Below are 18701 nucleotides of genomic sequence, written 5' to 3' on the forward strand. Positions count from 1 at the left end.
TGTCTGTGTGTCTGTTGGCCCGTCTTGCCAGGATTCCCCCTCAAACAATTTCCTAGGCAACGGTGTGGAGCCACCTTCCCTGTTTGGAACACACCAATCTTAGCCCAGGAAACCTTGATTGGCAGCTCTGTCAGCCAAACAGAGATCACCAGCCTTTCTGCATAAAAGACAAAGCGTGCGAAGCCCCGCTCCATTTTGCTGGTGTGGGGACGCGAGTTAGCTTCTAAGCTTAGCAACTGCTTGCTGTGGGGAAGGGTTTTTTTGTGAGAGCGTGACTTGTGCCTTAGGGCTTTGGGGCTTCTGGTGCAAGAGAGCTTTCTCTTTTCTCCATTCCTGTTTAATTTTTTTCTCCTTTCAATTATAGTTTTCTTGAGAGCACTTTTAAAAAAATCTTTTTGCCGCACTATCGGGTTACTCTGATTTCTTTCTGCGTTTCAAGTCATTGGGTTCTTCTCGGGCTTAATCCCCCCCTCCCCCCCCAAAATCTCTTCCTTTTTTCTGGGTTGCCGGTGGGTTCTATTGTGCTCTGACCCCACCCACTCACAGACCCACAGTGGGTGCAAGGCAGCTTTGGGCACGGTCTGCTTGAGTTCTTGCCTTCTTTCCCCCACGTTCTTTCTTGGCTGCTGCTGAGATGCAAGCGGAGGGAGACTGCTATTAGGCTTTGTGAAACACCCACTCTTTGACGACCGGCAGCACGCTTTGGGGGGCTCTCTGCTTCACTTCTTTCTAAGCCTTTCACTCCCTAAATAGTGGATGACTTGGGGGGACATTTCCTGCCTGGCTTTTGAGGTGCAGGGGGGCTGCTGCTGGCCTCTGTGAAACACCCACTCTCTGACGACCAGCAGCACGCTTTGGGGGGGCTCTCTGCTTCACTTCTTTCAAAGCCTTTCACTCCCTATATAATGGGTGACTTGAGGGGACATTTCCTGCCTGCCTTTTGAGGTGAAGGGCAGGCTGCTACTGGCCTCTGTGAAACACCCACTCTCTGACGACCGGCAGCACGCTTTGGGGGGCTCTCTACTTCACTTCTTTCTATGCCTTTCACTCCCTAAATAGTGGATGACTTGGGGGGACATTTCCATCCTGGCTTTTGAGGTGCAAGGGGGAGACTGCTACTGGCCTCTGTGAAACACCCACTCTAGGACGACTGGCAGCATGTTTTGGGGGGCTCTCTGCTTCACTTCTTTCAAAGCCTTTCAATCCCTAAATAGTGCGTGACTTGGGGGATTTCCTGCCTGGCTTTTGAGGTGCAGGGGGGCTGCTGCTGGCCTCTGTGAAACACCCACACTTTGACGACTGGCAGCACACTTTGGGGGGCTCTCTGCTTCACTTCTTCCTAAGCCTTTCACTCCCTAAATAGTGGGCGACTTGGGGGGAGATTTCCTGCCTGGCTTTTGAGGTGCAAGGGGGAGACTGCTACTGGCCTCTGTGAAACACCCGCTGTCTGACAACTGGCAGCTCGCTTTGGGAGGGCTCTCTGCATTGTCTCCCCCTTTGCATGGGCACCTGCTGTCCCCTCTGGCCAGGGGGGAATGGGTCCCCTGAATCATGTCTGCCCCGCGAAGGCAGGAAGGTGGTTGAGTTCTGTTGCTGATGCTGCTGTCATGTTTCTGTCTACCCCTTCTCAGGAACCACGCTGACCCATCCAAGCAATGTCTCCTGTCCTGCCCATCCCCCATATTCCGCAAAGGCAGGACAGCAGATCCGGTCTGACTCCCACTTCACAAGAGACTCTCCTGTTACTGCTCCCTCCTTGGTTACATACATGGTTGCGATCGAGCAGCCGTTTGTACCATATGGGGTGGAGTTGGTTGTTGACGTGGTGGCTCCCCTGTCAACGGGACTGACGGGACCTCTTTCAGCTGGTTGGGAAAGTGTCATGCTGCAACTGAGGACCTCAGCGGCGAGGCAGGAAGGTGGGTGGATGCAGTCGGATGCTGTCAGCTACTGTGCTGCTCTCTCTTCAGTTAGCCTGGTTGTGTGATCCTGCAACCGAAGGATACAGTCAGTTGACAATGTGGTGGATCCGCGACGGGACCTCTTTCAGTTGGGTGGGGATGTGTCCTGCAACTCTGGTCCTTTCTGGCAAGGCAGGAAGGTGGATCTGCTGCTGCTGCTGCAATGTCCCTCGGTGGGACCCTCGGCTAAGGAGGACAGTCAGTAGCTGTGGGACCTTTCCCCTCCTCCCCCTCCTCATGATGACACATAGTGTCCCTTGTGTCCTCCTCATGATGACATATCCTGTCCCTTCCAACCTTTCTGGCGTGGCCGGAAGGTGGGTGAAGTCAGCTGCCGCTGAGTTTACACTAAGATGGAACTTCAGGTGCGGTCACCTGGTAGCTGTGGGATCAGGCTTCCCCCAGGTGAATGTGGCCTCCTTCCCCCCCCCCCTCGGCGAGAATACCAGCATGCTCTGTTTTGGCCTGTCGGGAACAGGGGGAACCTCCCCCTCCCCCTCCTCCTGACAACAAGCCCTGTCCCTGGTATCCTCCTCCTGATGACAAGCCCTGTCCCTCGTATCCTCCTCGTGACGACAAGCCCTGTCCCTGGTATCCCCCTCGTGACGACAAGCCCTGTCCCTGGTATCCTCCTCCTGACGACAAGTCCTGTCCCTGGTATCCTCCTCCTGACGACAAGCCCTGTCCCTCATATCCTCCTCCTGATGACATGCCCTGTCCCGGGTATCCTTCTCATAAGTCCTGTCCCTGGTATCCTCCTCATGATGACAAGCCCTGTCCCTCGTATCCCCCTCGTGACGACAAGCCCTGTCCCTGGTATCCCCCTCCTGATGACAAGCCCTGTCCCTGGTATCCTCCTCCTGATGACAAGCCCTGTCCCTGGTATCCTCCTCCTGATGACAAGCCCTGTCCCTTGTACCTTCTAAGTACCTCCTCTTATTCTTTATAAACTCAACTACTTCCATTATAATTTGTATATTGACAAAACAGTCTAAGGCATGACTATTGTCCCTCCCATCCTTTCTGGTGAGGCAGGAAGGTGGATATGCTGTGGGAGAGGGGGCTGCTGTGCCCACATGTCCTTCCTTTGCCAATGCCGCCACGTTTAGGGAAGTGGGTATCATCAGCGACTGTCCTGCTCCTGTGAGCGCAAGGGCCCCTCCGAGTGGGGAGGCTGCTTCCGCTCCCTCCCCCCAGGCATGGGGGAGGGGGCTGCAGTGCCCGCATGTCCTTCTTTTGCTGACACCACCACATTCGGTTCAGTGAAGTGGGTGTTGTTGGTGACTTTCCTGCTCCTGTGAGCACAAGGGCCCCATCCAACTGTGGAGTCCACTTCTGCTCCCTTCCCCCAGGTGTGGGGGAGGGGTCTGCAGTGTCCGCGTGTCCTTCCTTTGTTGACGCCACTACATTCGGTGAAGTGGGTGTCATCGGCAACCATCCTGCTCCTGCGAGCGCAAGGGCCCCTCTGAGGCTCAATCCTCAAAGTCCAGTGACAAGTAGGACAGTGGCCCAGGTCAGAGCCCTGCCCCTAACCCAGTGACAAAAAAGAGGGGAGGGGGGAAAACCCATAGGAAACAAAATGCCAATAAATAATTTCTCAGTATATTTCAAAGTGCAATGTGCTCAACTTTTCCTATTTTTTGCAATACAGTAATTTAAACAGAATCATACAGATTACAGACAACAATCTTACAATAAGGTGCAAAGGTATCCGGATTCACCAATAATTCAAACTCAATAAAGAAATGTCCTTGTTTCCTATGTCAATTTCTTTTTCTGTTCGATTCCTCTGCTGGTAGACTCACACTGGTGGCATGTTCACAGTATCTCACAACATTAGATGTAAACAAAAGTCCATCGACATGCTGTCTCCCTGCACAAGATGTGAGCAGAAGCCCGTCCGCCTGTCATGACATTCGGTGCGTGAAAGAATGAATTGCCACAAGAATCCGGTATCAATGAGTAAATGAATTGGGTTCCTCTTAGAGCACGTTACTGAGGAAGCAGATGCGAAATCTGACTTTAGCTGGCTTCAGATCAGCGTGCAGACGGGCTTCTGCTCACATCTTGTGCAGGGAGACAGCATGTCGATGGACTTTTGTTTACATCTAATGTCGTGAGATACTGTGAACATGCCACCAGTGTGAGTCTACCAGCAGAGGAATCGAACGGAAAAAGAAATTGACATAGGAAACAAGGACATTTCTTTATTGAGTTTGAATTATTGGTGAATCCAGATATCTTTGCACCTTATTGTAAGATTGTTATCTGTAATCTGTATGATTCTGTTTAAATTACTGTATTGCAAAAAATAGGAAAAGTTGAGCACATTGCACTTTGAAATATACTGAGAAATTATTTATTGGCATTTTGTTTCCTGTGGGTTTTTCCCCCTCCCCTCTTTTTTGTCAGTGCTTGTAACAGGAATGGCCATTCTTGTTTGGCCCTGCCCCTAACCCAAGCAAGCAGACGCACCACGTCACTGAGGTGGGACTCATTGTCCACTGCCCAAAGAGGCTCCCTCTGAACAGGGTAGCATAAGTCTCCTTCCCTCAAGGTGTGGAAGACATCCTTTCCATCCCTCCCGTGCCTTCCATTCCAGCAAGGGACCTTTGAATTGCTACATGATCTCCTGTTGTAGAGTTGGCTTTCACTCAAGTACATCCATTCATTTCCCATCATGGGGAGTTGGTCTCCCTGCCCCCAGGGAGGGCATCTCTTGTTGATGCAACCCCATGTAGGTGGGTTTTGTGGGCAGCCATCTCTCCTGGACAGGAGCACAAGTCTCCCTCCTTCCATCAAGGACGAGTAAGGGTCAGTCAGAATAGGGGAGGGGAAGTTGTTGTTTGTCTCTTTGGAAAAGTGATGATTGAGGAGTGTTACATGAGAACCTTTGGTGAGGAAAGTCTACTCAAGTGAAAACCTGTAGAAAAAAACAAGGCCTTTCTGAATCGAACCGGTTCTCGAACCAGGCCGGTCCATTAAAAAGTTCGTGGTCCGTGGTCCGTGGAAGTCCACGAACCCTGAACCGGCGGTCCATGGCCGCCTCCCGGTCCATACCCATCTCTATTTGAGAGCCACAGCTCTCTTCGTCAAATGCTTTAGCTATGGCTCTCGAAAGCTTATGGTACAATAAAGTTGGTTAGTCTTAAAATATTCAATGATAGATTGAGGCTTTGAGTTCATTATTGAGAACAGCTGCTTGTACAAGTCACTGAAGTTATATCTTTAGACTCTGAGAAACAGTGGCCTTTGGTATCTTGGATTACTTTAATTGTTCTGGAATCTGTTTGTTTTTTGTCCTCCATGATAGAAGCCAAAGTGATTTTGGAGTGTTGAACCAATGCTTTTGTTTCAGGTATATAAGTTTTTTTTTGTATGTAATTAGTTTCTAGAGAATCTAATAGTTTGAGGTCATCAAGAAGTTGACGGTATATCTTTTTGCTTCCTCTTGCTTTGTCCAGGGTTTCAAGTGTCTTGATTCGATCCATTAATGCCTTTCTAGTGGCTCTCTTACTTTTATTCAAGTGTGTGGACACTGATATTAATTGACCTCTTAATACCACTTTCAGGGCATCCCATACTACATGTGGTGAGGTGTCTTCTTCTCTCATATTGTCATTAAGATATTGTTTGATGGCTTGTCCTATTTTTTTAGTATTCTTTTCAGTAAATAGAAGTGCTCTATCTAAAGTTCATCTCTTTTCAGTTGATGTTTTAGGACTTAATTCTAGAGTGCAACTGACCCAGGCATGGTCAGTCCATATAATGTTTCCAGTATCCAAAGTTAGAACTTGGTTTGTCAATGAGTCCGAGATTAGAATGAAGTCAATTCTGATGTAAATGTTATGCCTCGCTGAAAAATAGGTGTAACTTTTTTTCAGAGGTATGCATCAGACACCGTATGTCCACCAGTTGATGGTTGTTGATTATTTCAACTAAACGAGTGAATTGATTCTTCCCTTTCCTTTTTGGCTTGTTGAAATATGTACAGTCAGTAACATGGTTCAGCATGAAGTTAAAGTTACCTCCGACAATTACTTTTCCTTCTTGAAATTTTTCAGTGTTTGAAGAGTCTCCTCTATAAATTTGAGTTGATTGTTATTAGGAGCATATATTACAGCAAACGTTAAAATTTGGTCTTCTATTGGTCCTTTTATGAATAGAAATCTACCTTGTGGATCTTTTAATATTGCTTTGTGCTGAAAACATACCTGTTTTAAGATTAAAATTGATACACCATGGGCTTTTGAAGACCCTTTTGCATGGTATTGAAACTGAATTCAATTAGCTTTCAGTTCATCACTATTTGTGGAGTGTGCGTTTCCTGAAGAAGTGTAACATCTGGCTTTAACTTAGCCAAATTTGTTAAGATTTGTTTCCTTTTGATTGGATTATTAAGACATCACACATTAACAGAGGTTATGTTAAGGTTCAAATACATTATCACAGAACTTTCAGAATGTACCTTGACAGCAGCTTGGTTATATAACTTACATAACTTATATAATTGCAGAATAACAACCACTAATATTACAAACTTTGTTTTGAACTACTATATTTAAGATATACAGCAATCCAGTATCAGTAGTGAAAAATAACCAACAGTAACTTAATGCAGGATAATAAAAAGCCCAGTGGCACCTTTAAGACTAACCAACTTTATTGAGGCATAAACTTTTCATCATGCATCTGACGAAGAGAGCCATCGAAAGCTTATGCATCAATAAAGTTGATTAGTCTTAAAGGTGCTATTGGACTTTTTACTATTTTGCAACTACAGACTAACACAGCTAACTTCTCTGGATCTATGACTTAATACAGGATAATATCAATATCCAATTGTTTGGGGAAGGCAATGGCAAACCACCCCATAGAAAGTCTGCCAAAAAAATGTCGTGATGTGACGTCCCCCATGGGTCAGTAATGACTTGGTACTTGCACAGAGGACTACCTTTACCTTTTTTATCCAACTGTGAATTCTAAATTTTTGTTTAAGTATGTATATTAAATAAGCAATATGCAGTAATGATTGGCTTCTAAATAATTAAATAGATATCAATTGATTTTTACAATAACATTAAAAAGATTTACTAATCAATAATTAGATAAGATAATTAATTAGCTGAATCAAACATTTCTCACCCCTTCCACAGATTATTAAAACAGATTGCACCTCTTTAAATCAAAATAGCAGTTAGAACACACCTTTTCCCACCCTCAGTCAATTAATACAGTTATAATGAATTTATTTATTTCCCTCCCCCAAGTTACCCCTTAAAAATACAAAAAATATAAAAAATAAATTTATAGAGAATTAATTTAAAATTAGCTCACCTTCTCTCTATTTGTATCTATATATTTATCTATCAGAACAATTATTTAAATAATACTGGAACTCTTATAATAAATTATTATGTTCAAAATTAATTAAGGAATCACCTTGGTTTTAGATCCTTGTATCTAGATCAGCATAAAGCATTGTAGAATTTTAGAGAGAATATTATGATCAGAATGAAGAGGAGAAAATAACAGCTATAAAGCCCTCTATAAACAGGTGAGAATAACTTCTCACTCTAGTTATTGGTATTATCACCAATTAGAACGGCTACAAATAAAAAATAAAAAGTTGAGAGCTAATTCAATTATACACAGAACCCTCCCTTCTCCCATAGCACATAAAGCTTTTTATATTTAATTATAAAACTACAGTAATAACTTTCCACATAATTTTAAGGTATTATGTAATAATGATAAATTGATAAATGTTTTGTATTTAGAATCCGTCTGCATTTTCCCTTAGTTGTGACCAACAGTCATTTTACCTTCCTTGTGAGGAGTGGATGGCTGTGCTAATTTCCTTTTTTGGCATGTTTTATCAAGATCCATAGGTGTAGCCAGATTTACATTTTGTAACTTAAAAAAAAAAAGAACTTCCAAGGAATTCTGAATGACACAAGTCAAAACAGGCTGTGGGTTTAAAGCAGAGATTTGCAAGTTTTATTTGTCAAGCAGGTCTTCCTTCTCTTGAACTGGAGTGACTGTCATTAAACAAGAGGAAAGATAATCTTGTGTCCAAATTATCTCAGAACATGTCTTCTACTAAGCACCATCATCTATACATGGAATGTTTTTTCACTCACCTCACATAATACATAAACATAGGATTTTTTTAAAAATTAAAAGGCACCCAGACTCCTGAGTTTTTAAAATTATTCTTGACAATATCACATTGCTCTGATTGTATATGACAATTTAGCTTCAAACTCCACTATCCCTAGTATCACACATTATAAAGACATTTTTCTGAAGAAACCCTGCTTGCTCATCTATCTACACAAACACATACATACTTACACTTAATTAGGGATGCCAAAAAGTTCACAGTGAACATGTTTCATAGATGAACATCCTGTGTCCAACAACTGTGATCATCCAGGAGCCAAATGTCCATTCTGATTGCCTCAGTCCACTGGCCACCTCAAATGCTGTCAAATAGCTATGCACCTGCAAAGTAGCTGTGGTGGTGGGATTGCTTTTCCTTTCCTTACAGGGCCTTCTGCTTGCTAGATGAGATGATTTTATCAAGAGTCAGGGATGGCTGGGTCAGATTATTAAATGATGTGAGAACTGCATCCCCCCCAGTAAGGCTGTGTAAAAATCTGAATGCACAAAGTAATGTTTATAACAACCTTAAATGAACACCAGACTGATCCCTGACTTGATGGCTCAGATTAGCTCATTCTCATCAGGTCCTGAAAGCTAAGCAGAGTAGTCCCTGGTTAGTACTTAGTTGGGAGACCACCAAGGAAGTCCAGCGTTGCTATACAGAGGTAGGCAATGAAACCATCTCTGAAGACTGTTACCTAGAAAATCCTGTGGAGGTCACCATAAATGAACTGTGACCTGTTTGTGCTTAACTGACACTAAGACTTTGTTTTAATGCAATGTGATTTGCTCACTGTTTGTTGATACAATTGTCTGCTCTGTGGTGTGGATCTACAACAGGTATATGGAGGAAAGCAGAATTCTGGTCAGGCTATGTGAGAATATTCATGCATGAAACACAGCTGACTGCACTATAGAATATTATAAACTGATGAACAGGCTGAAACTTCTGAAAAAACTGTTGACAAAATAGATGGTTTTGTGATCTGTGAATAGAGTGTAGGTTGGCTCCAGTGCAGCATAAGGTTTGTGGATTTTCCACACTCCCCCCTCCCCCACACTCTTTTCCATCCCCCTGGATTCATTGGATCCATGTGGAGTAATAGTCATTTGTGTTGGGAAACTACAGTGAGAAGGGGAAAGTGGGTAAAACTGCTCTTTTCTTCCTCTTCTATCGGCAGAGCTCCACTCACAGAAGAAGCAGGCGAGATCCATTTTGCCCTCTTTGCCCTGCAATCTCTTGACCCACATCACTATTACTATTGTTCTACGCAGGTTCTGCAACCCTGAGAATAAATGTTCCATCAGTTGGAAATATCTACTGGGTGGGACAGCTGGGAAGATCTATGACTATCAGTACCTACGGCTGACATATCCCTATATCCAGCCCATTGAGCTGCTTGTGTTTGAGCACCCTTCTATCTAGTATAACACAACTCTCCAAAAACTTTGCCTGAGGCAATTTCTTGAATAAAAGAACATTTTTTCAAAAAACTTTTGTCCTGGTGCTGAAATGCTGGCAAGTTCAGCACCAGGTGAATGGTCTGGAAAGAAATTGCAGTAAACAGAATGCTATGGCCACAAAATGATACAAGGATCATTATTATTATCAAAGGAGTTATCCCATAAATAAGGAGGAACTCAAGTAGGTTATTTACCAGATTAGCTTCCTGTTGAAACCACTCAATTCACCGCAATGATGTGTGTGGTGAATCTGTTACAGTTCAGTTACAGTCTGTATCTTTATATGCATAGTCAACACAAAATCTCTTTAATTATACATATTTCCACCCATAAACATACTTATTAATATCCTAATTCCTGTTAATATTATCTATCTATCTATCTATCTATCTATCTATCTATCTATCTATCTATCTATCTATCTATCTATCTATCTATCTATAAAGACAAGTGTCCTGACTGACTCATCAATGCCCTGGACCTAGAAACATGAAATTTGGGGGGAATGTTCCTTTGGTGATGTAAAGGCTCACTAAGAAGAGATTTTAAGAAATTTGCCCCCTAAGGGAGTAAAAAGGGGTAAAATGTGTTTTACCATAGGGATACAGCTTCCCTGTGTAGCTGGCAGGCTGATCAGCCCCCTCCCCTCCGCCAACTGCCAACTCAGCCACTCTTCCCTGAGGTCATTTGCATATGCAGTCTGATTGGTCATCAGTCCAACATTCTAATGAGTGTGCGGTTGCTGTTGGGAGTCAATGAATGTGTCCTGAGGTAAAAACACATGTCCCAGTCTTCCCCTCTAGGGTTGCCCATCTCCCTGTGGGGCCTGGCTTCCCTGTGTGGCTAGGAGGCTGATGGGTCAGCTGTGGAACTCTGTGTTCTGAGGTAAAAATCAGGTAAAGGAAACTACAAACGAAGCAAGACAGTCCAAGACTCCTGAAAAGGGATTTTATATAAAAGTCAGTACGGCAACTGAGTTTTTAAATGTTTATGGGGAGATGGTGCACATTTCTAGGGGGCATTACAATGTGAACCTCTCACATGAATCTGCTGCAGTGCCCACCACACCACTTCTCCGTCAGTCCAACTCCACTTCACACCTCTTGCAGCCATCACCTCTTACTGCCCCCAAGAAGCCTCCTGGCAGACGTTGTGCAAGATATACCGATGCTAAAAGGAGGAAGCAACTTAGAGATGCAGCAAAGAAATATGCACATTATATTCCTGCGGTGCCCTGAGCAACAGTGGCCAAATACCAGCAAGTCCCAAGTCCAAGAGAAAGGTGACCATCCCTGCGGGCATGGGCACAGTAGTGACTACCCTAGCAGACCCAACAGCCACGATATACCCTGATAGCACCACTATCATGGAGAAGTCCATGGACTGGCTGTGCAAGCATGCCGTTCTGACCCCCAGGAATGACAAGGCTGCCATCATTAATAGAACACAACTCCTTCGAAGGGGCAGAAATGGAGTACAGATCTGTGGACTCAGTGGTGGAAATGGATGACGTGGTCCACTACCCCATGGAGTTCCTTAACACGCTTAACCCTCCTGGCTTCCCAGACCACAAGCTTCTCCTCAAAGTGGGGGCTCCAGTGATGCTGCTCCAGAACCTCAACCCACCCAAACTCTGCAATGGCACCAGACTACGAGTGAAAGCCCTCCACAGGAACATCATTGAAGCCACATTGTTCACCAGCAGTGTTTTAAAGTTTATTTATTTAGTGCTTATTTATTTAGTGTTTTAATGTTTATTTATAATGTTTTTATTGTTTTTAAACTGTATGTTATTAATTGTATGTTGTCACACCACCCTGAGCCCATCTGACGGGGAAGGCAGTCTAGAAATACAGTAAATAAATAAATAAAGTGCTCTTGGGGGGATCGGTGTTCATACCACGCATACCATTCATTCTATCAGATAACCTCTTAGAGTTCAAGAGACTGCAGTTCCCCCTCAAGGCCTGCTTTGCTATGACAATCAACAAGTCCCAGGGGCAGACACTGAAGGTAGCAGGAATTGACTTGAGGGAGGATTGCTTCTCCCATGGGCAGTTCTACGTGGCCTGCTCCAGAGTGAGCTCACCCAGCAGCCTGGTGATCCTCGCAGCTGAGGGGAAAGCCACAAATGTGGTCTACAAAGAGGTCCTTCAGTAGAAAAAAATGGTTGTATATATTTTCACTTTATTTTTTGCACTACAATCTTTTTCTTTTAAAAATCTCTTCAATAAATGTTACATTTTGAAATTCACTTCATCAGTTTTCAGCTTCAACATGCTTCACTTTATTCAAACACTTTTGTGAAGCTCAGGTACTATGCTATTTGTCAGATACGCCTCCAGCATATCTGCCATGTGTTATGAATTTCTTGCTGCAGTGTGTAGTGTACCTCTGAGAACATGCAGAGGGAACTTATTTTGCTGACTGGTTGCTAGCTGCTTATCTTCCAGGTGTTTTGGTTACCATTTCCTGGCCAGCCTGTGAACATGGCCTTGAAGTTCCAGCCAAGACCGCACCAATCTCCTGAGAGACTGAGCAGAGCTTATCCTTTCCCTTCTCCCCTCTCTCCTGGATCCTTAACTCAGGCACCAAAATCCTAACAGACTTTCTTTCCCATTGGGGCCAGGGACTTTGCCCTATAATTAACCATGCTTTGCTACCTTGTGTCACTTCAGCCAATGATCCTGTCTGACTATCTTGATACTGGTATTCTTCTTTAATAAAGTAACTTTAACTCATACACCTGAGTAATGCAGTGAAGTGTTTGGGGAAATTCCTGACAAGACCTGACACTATTATACTACAAAACCAACTCAAACCCTTCCCACAAACCAAAAAAATGTTACATACCCATAAATATTATAACTGGATTTAAAGTAGTTAAATACCGTAGTGAAGCACAGGCATCAAGCTAGTCTACATATATAAAGAATAGTGTCCAAACTGACTCATCAATGCCCAACCTAGAAACATGAAATTTGGGGAGAACATTCCTTTCATGATGTAAATACCCACTAAGAAGGGATTTTAAGAAATTCGGCCCCTGAGGAGGTAAAAAGGAGTAAAATGTGTTTTCCCAAAGGAATACAGCTTCCCTGTGTGGTTGACAGGCTGCTGCCTGCTTGCACCCCTGCCCACTGCTAGCTCAGCCACTAGTCCCAGATTGAGCCAGCCTTTCAAGGTCATTTGCATATGTGGACTGATTGGGGCTCACAGCATTCCACACCGCATTGCCCTCCGCTGAGACAGTTGGAACATAGAGGCCATTTGCATATATGGCCTGATTGGTCCTCACCCCCCACATTCTAAACAGTATGCAGTTGCTATTGGGAGTCATTGAATGTGTCCTGATGTAAAATGCACCTCCCAGTCTTCCCCTAAAAGTTCACTAGGGTTGCCAATCTCCTTGTGGGGCCTGGCTTTCCTGTGTAGCTGGCAGGCTCCTGCCTGCTTGCACCCCCCCCCCCTCTGATTGGTCAGCTGTGGAACGCTGTGTTCTGAGGTAAAAATCAGATAAAGGAAACTGCAGACTGTTGAAGAAAGACAGTATAAAAACAGGGATAATACGCTTCCCTTTATTCAAACACTTTTATGAAGCTTGGGTACTATGCTATTATACTACAAAACCAAGGGGGGGGGGACCAACCAAAAATGTTACATATCCATAAGTATTATAACTGGATTTAAAGTAGTTAAATACCACAGCAAAGCATGGGTATCAAGGTAGTTTAAAATAATATTAAAATACTCATAACCTTAGTTATTGTTGTGGTGTTGGGCTCAATTTAAAGCACAAATCCACAAGGCAGCACACAAGATTCAATTAAAAATGAATCATACAAGTTAAAACACATTCCCAAAAGGCAAACACAATAGATAAGCTGCTCAGTACAGTCAAAGTCCAACAAAACAGCAACAAAACCAGGAATAGCTTTGAGTTAGTATAATTAAGACCAGTTGGAGCAATCCAGAAGCAGGCAAGTAGAGATCTACTTTTATCAACTGCTAAATGCCAGCAGGAACAGAGCAGAGTGGAATACTAAGAGTGTTTCCACATCCCAATGAAGTTGTTTTTTTGATTCTTGACATCATGGAGGTTTTTTAAAGACTCTCTTGATTGAATCAGAACAACTGGTTGCCGTATGTGCAAGGAAAAAGGAAATAACATTTAGGAAAAGAATGACTTAGAGTATTATAGCTCTGGAAGAGTAGTGGATATACCTATATGCAAAGATGTTCCATAATTTTTGTTGCATTTGAAAGCCCACTATCTCCTTTCACTCTTTAATTCCTTTCGGAGTGGTGCCTATGTGTTGGTTCAGACAGAATCCAAAGCCATAGCTTATTTTAGCTGTGGTTAGTTAACGAAGCTAGGAACAGGCAATAAGAGAAACCTAGTTTGTCTTAGCAAATGCTGGCTTCAATATGTTGCTCCTACTCCAAGCTGCCCTCCCAGGGTGCTTCATTGTGCCCAACTGGTGGCAAAGCTTTACTGCATTGCCAGCTTACCATTGGCCACTAGCAACGAGAGGACAGGGAAGCTTTCTTCAAGAAACTTTACACTAGAGGTGGGCACGATCCAAAAAAAACCCCGATCTAGCTGTTCGTGGATCCGCACTGGCGACAACCCCAGATCACTGATCCACACCGAACAAGTCCCGTTTCCGATCGGGGATCGGGGAGGCCAAAGCAGAGGGGCGCCCCCCCCACACACACACTTAGAGCAGGGGGGGAGTTTTTAACCCGGCGATGAGCCGCCTCCCCTCACGGAGGGGACATTTTCACACACACACACACACACATGCACTTAGGGCAGAGGGGGGGAGTTTTTAACCCATGCCTGCCTCTCCAAATAGAGAGAGACACCCCGTCAACATGTTTCAGCCAGCTTTTTAAAAAAAGCAGGGATAGAATCCGCCATTCCTCCCCACCCGATTTTAAAAGCAAGCAGCCAGTCTTCCAAAAGCATATTTTAAACAGGAAGAAAGTAAAACCAGGATCCACACGGATCCTCGCGGATCCTATGGTTTTTTAAATAGGAAAAACACAAATGAAACATCAAATCACATATCACAGCTAGGTCCACAGACTGAAATATAAAAAACACAGATCCAAAAATATTTGGCGCTGCCACAGTGAAAAAACATGAACCTGAGACCTCATGAGGACGGATCCTCATGAATTCATATGATTTTTACATTGAAACAAAACAAAAAGGCTGTCATATTTTAGATCTTTCGGTCCTGTTTGTGGCATTGGACAAGATCTGGGACAGTATACTGGATTTTGGGTGGCCCCGTGTGAAAATCACGAGGATCCATGAGGATCCATGCTTTTAGACCATGTTTTTGCACCATGGGAGTGCCACAAAGCGGTGGATAACTGATTTTTTTTGCCCCTTTTGTGGCAATGGACATGATCTGGGATTGTATGGTGGATTTTGGGTGGTCCCATGTAAAAACCTAGAGGATCCATGCGGATCCATGCTTTTGAACCGTATTTTTGCGCCGTAGCGGTTCCATGAAGTAGTGGATGGCTGAATTTTTTGGTCCCATTTGTGGCAACAGACATGGTCTGTGATTGTGTGGTGGATTTTGGGTGGCCCCACTTAAAAATCAAGAGGATCCATGCGGAGCCATGCTTTTTTAGCATGTTTTTGTGCCGTGGCAGCGCCACAGATTAGTGGATGCATGATTGTTTTGTTGCTGTCTGAAGATTAGGACATGATCTATAATATGACAGCCTTTTTGGTTTTTTTTGTTTCAATATAAAAATCATATGAATTCATGAGGATCCGTTTAAAAGCATCTGGAGCCAGCTTTTACCCACTCCCTTTTAAACATACACACAGAGCCATGAATGAGGTTTTCCCACAAAATACAGTGTTTTAAAAGCAGGTTAAAAACAGAGAGTGACAGACAAAAAAACAGCCATTCCTCCTACAAAGTCCCATTTTTTTTAAAAGCAAAAAACATTTGGAGTGCCCGTGGTGGCTACAGAACACCCCCTTCCTCCTCCCTCCCCTCTCTTCTCCCAAATGGTGATGTGTTGCTGGCTGCTCCGTGGTTGGAAGGAAGTCCTGCTGATCAAGGAAAGCTGGGCTTCCATTCGCGTTTCCAGGGTGACAGAAGGAGGGCAAACACAGCTCAGGCATTCCCCTGGCTCCGTTGCCCCAGGAATAGATTACTGGCGCCTGAGTGTCTGCAATCCCGAACAGAAACCGATCAATCCGATTAAGCCCTGAACAAGCAAACCTCCGACCGCTGGATCAGTTGCCGTGGACAGCTCCGATTAGCCGAGTCCCGATGGTGCGAACACCATTATCGGGGGGTGGGGGTTTCAAATTGTAATGCTGATCGTGCCCATTTCTACTTTACACACTCTTAATATAGCTTTCAGCTGCTGAGCTTCACCACCTCCATTCAAAGGCTAGCCAAGAAAGCTGGGAGGCTTTCACATTAACCCTTTCTTCACTTTACACCCCCCCGAACAACCTTTTAATGCTAGTTTCAGTGACTTACCCACCCACCCACCGAAACAGCCAAATACACCCTTGCAAGCATCTCATTTCTGCTTCATGACATACATGATGCTTGTAACAGATACTCTGCCCTCCACCTACGATTTTCATTCATGCATCCAACAGGTTTTTGTCTCCGTGCAAACACTGACTGCCAGACATGTACCTAATGTGTTCACATACGGAGTCCAAAGCCCAAACAAAGCCTCTGGAAGAACTCATTTTGCAAGAAACACTGATGTATAGAGCTTGATTCTTCTCCATTCAGCCCCCTCCATAAAATATAATAAATGTGGTTATGTCGCAGAGTATTGGTGGGCGAGGATGTAGGCAAGAGTAAAAACCAGTATTAAGCCAAGATAATATGTTCATAGGTAATGCAAATCTTATAGCTAAAACTAACTGCGGTTAATAAACCAGCTTCAGACCCTGACTTGAGATTCTGATTTGAAGTACTGAAACTAACTATAGTTAGTACTGAAACTATAGTTAGTGAAGTGGTATTGGAATAGTCTTAATCTGGAATGCTCTCAATCTTGAACCACTGTTCCATGGTATTGAAACAGTCTTAATCTGGAACTGCTCTTCAAATCACAAAAAAAAACCAATCACGTTTTTCTAGGACCAACACAAGCTTCTGGTTTCAACAAAGTTGGCAAGGTTCTCGTGATGCTGAAGGTTGACATGCTGATTGTGAACAGCACTATTTAAACGGAATTCTTAGGCTGACTTTGAGGAAGACTTCATTTGAGATTGTATCTAGGCCCTTGTCAGTTTCAACTTGGATCCAGTTTCTACTTGGATTTATCTACTTTTTTAGAACCTCTTAACATGGGCTCATTCTGTCACAATTTTGAAAAATTCTCATTCTGTATATGTTTGTAAATGATTTTGTTAATGCTTTGTATAATAATTGCTTGAATGATTTGTGCCTCTGATGTAATGTATCCTTATAGATTTGCTATATATTATAAACGTCTTTATGTCATTGTTTTGACTATTGTATAAGAATTTCTATATATATAAGCTAATCATTGAATAGGAATTTTCCTATTAAATGGTTTTTCTGTCTTATTTAGCTAATTGAAATATGTCATCATTATTAAATCTCACTATTTTCCAGATAAAATATGTACTCTTTCCAGTAAAGAAGACTTGGGCAGTGAGCATATACATGAAAGGTCACTCTGGAAATTAGGAGTCAAGATGTGTTCCTTGTTTCCCTTTTAGAAAACATCTTCAAGGTTATCTGGGACAGATTGCACCCAGTAGCTGCCCATACAGGTTTAGGCTCCTAGCCCTTCCTCTTAAGATATTTCTTCACCATCACAACCTATATTTGGCAAACACCATTTTGTAGATTTCACTACCTACTCTGAAATTGTTGACTCTCTGCTTAGTGTCCCTTCAACATTCATATCTAACTTTGTTAATATGATCATAGTAATATGATCACTATGTTTTGCTTTAACTGCACAAGGTATTGTACAGACATGCCTTATTTGTTGTTTGGTTAAAAAAAATCTTTCTCAACTGAACAATACATTATTGCATTTGGATATTTCCAGGCTGAATATATATCCCCAAAATATCATATTTTAAAATATATATGTGGGTGTCCAGAGGGTATTTGGGATGTTTTGGAATATTGATAAATAGACCCTGAAAAAATCTGGAAATGTTCAGGAATATACAAAAATACCCAGGGCCAGCATTTTAAGGTTCCAAGCCAGGATTTCCCCCCCAATTTTACTATGTGTCTATTTCAGCGTCTTTTTGTCAGGTCTTGATATTGGCTTGCCAGGTTGGTTTGGCCTGGATTCTCTGGTTTTAAATCAGGTCAGTAAATCTTGCAACCATGTTCCTTACCTAAGCAAGCCTTGGACTCTCTAGTTGGGCTTGCTACATTGGTGAGTGGTTGTGCTAGGATTTTCTGGTTTGCTGTTAGGTCTTTATAGTTGGGTCTTTATAGAGGCTTTTGGTCAGTGTTCGCTTGTTTTTGTATGTTTGGCTGTTGGCTTCTCTGCCCTAGAGAAAGTATGAAACTTTTCACCCATGGGAAACAATGAAGACAAGTAGGACTGCTGGAGACACCTTGTTCAGGGGCCCATAATTTGGATCCCTTGACCCAATCTACTTGAACCTTGGAGGGGGCGGTATTTAGTATACATAAAGGACTGGGTTGCCTGCAATTCTAGTGTTATTTTCTTGAAAAACAGCCATCCCCTCTGCAGAAAAATTCCCCATAGAGAATAATGGACCTGAAAAAAAAATCAGAATTCAGGGGGCGGCGGTGGCAGAGGGACTCTGAATACTGAATATCAAAACAGTACTCAAGACATGAATAACCTGGAATATCAGTATTTATGCCATTACCAATTCAAATTTTAAAAATACCAATTTTCTCAGATGCACATCCCTACCGACAATGGGTTTTCCATAGTGAATTGTTCCCACCCTATCTGCACTGGATGCGGCAGAGATCCAATTAAAAGGCTGCTATTGCTCTCTGCCTGGGAAACATCTACTTGTTACTGTAAAGAAAAAATATCTTCAGGATGTCTCTTTATCATGATCTCTAATAT

Source organism: Eublepharis macularius, chromosome 1 (genome assembly GCF_028583425.1).
Source record: "Eublepharis macularius isolate TG4126 chromosome 1, MPM_Emac_v1.0, whole genome shotgun sequence".
Lineage (NCBI taxonomy): Eukaryota > Metazoa > Chordata > Lepidosauria > Squamata > Eublepharidae > Eublepharis > Eublepharis macularius.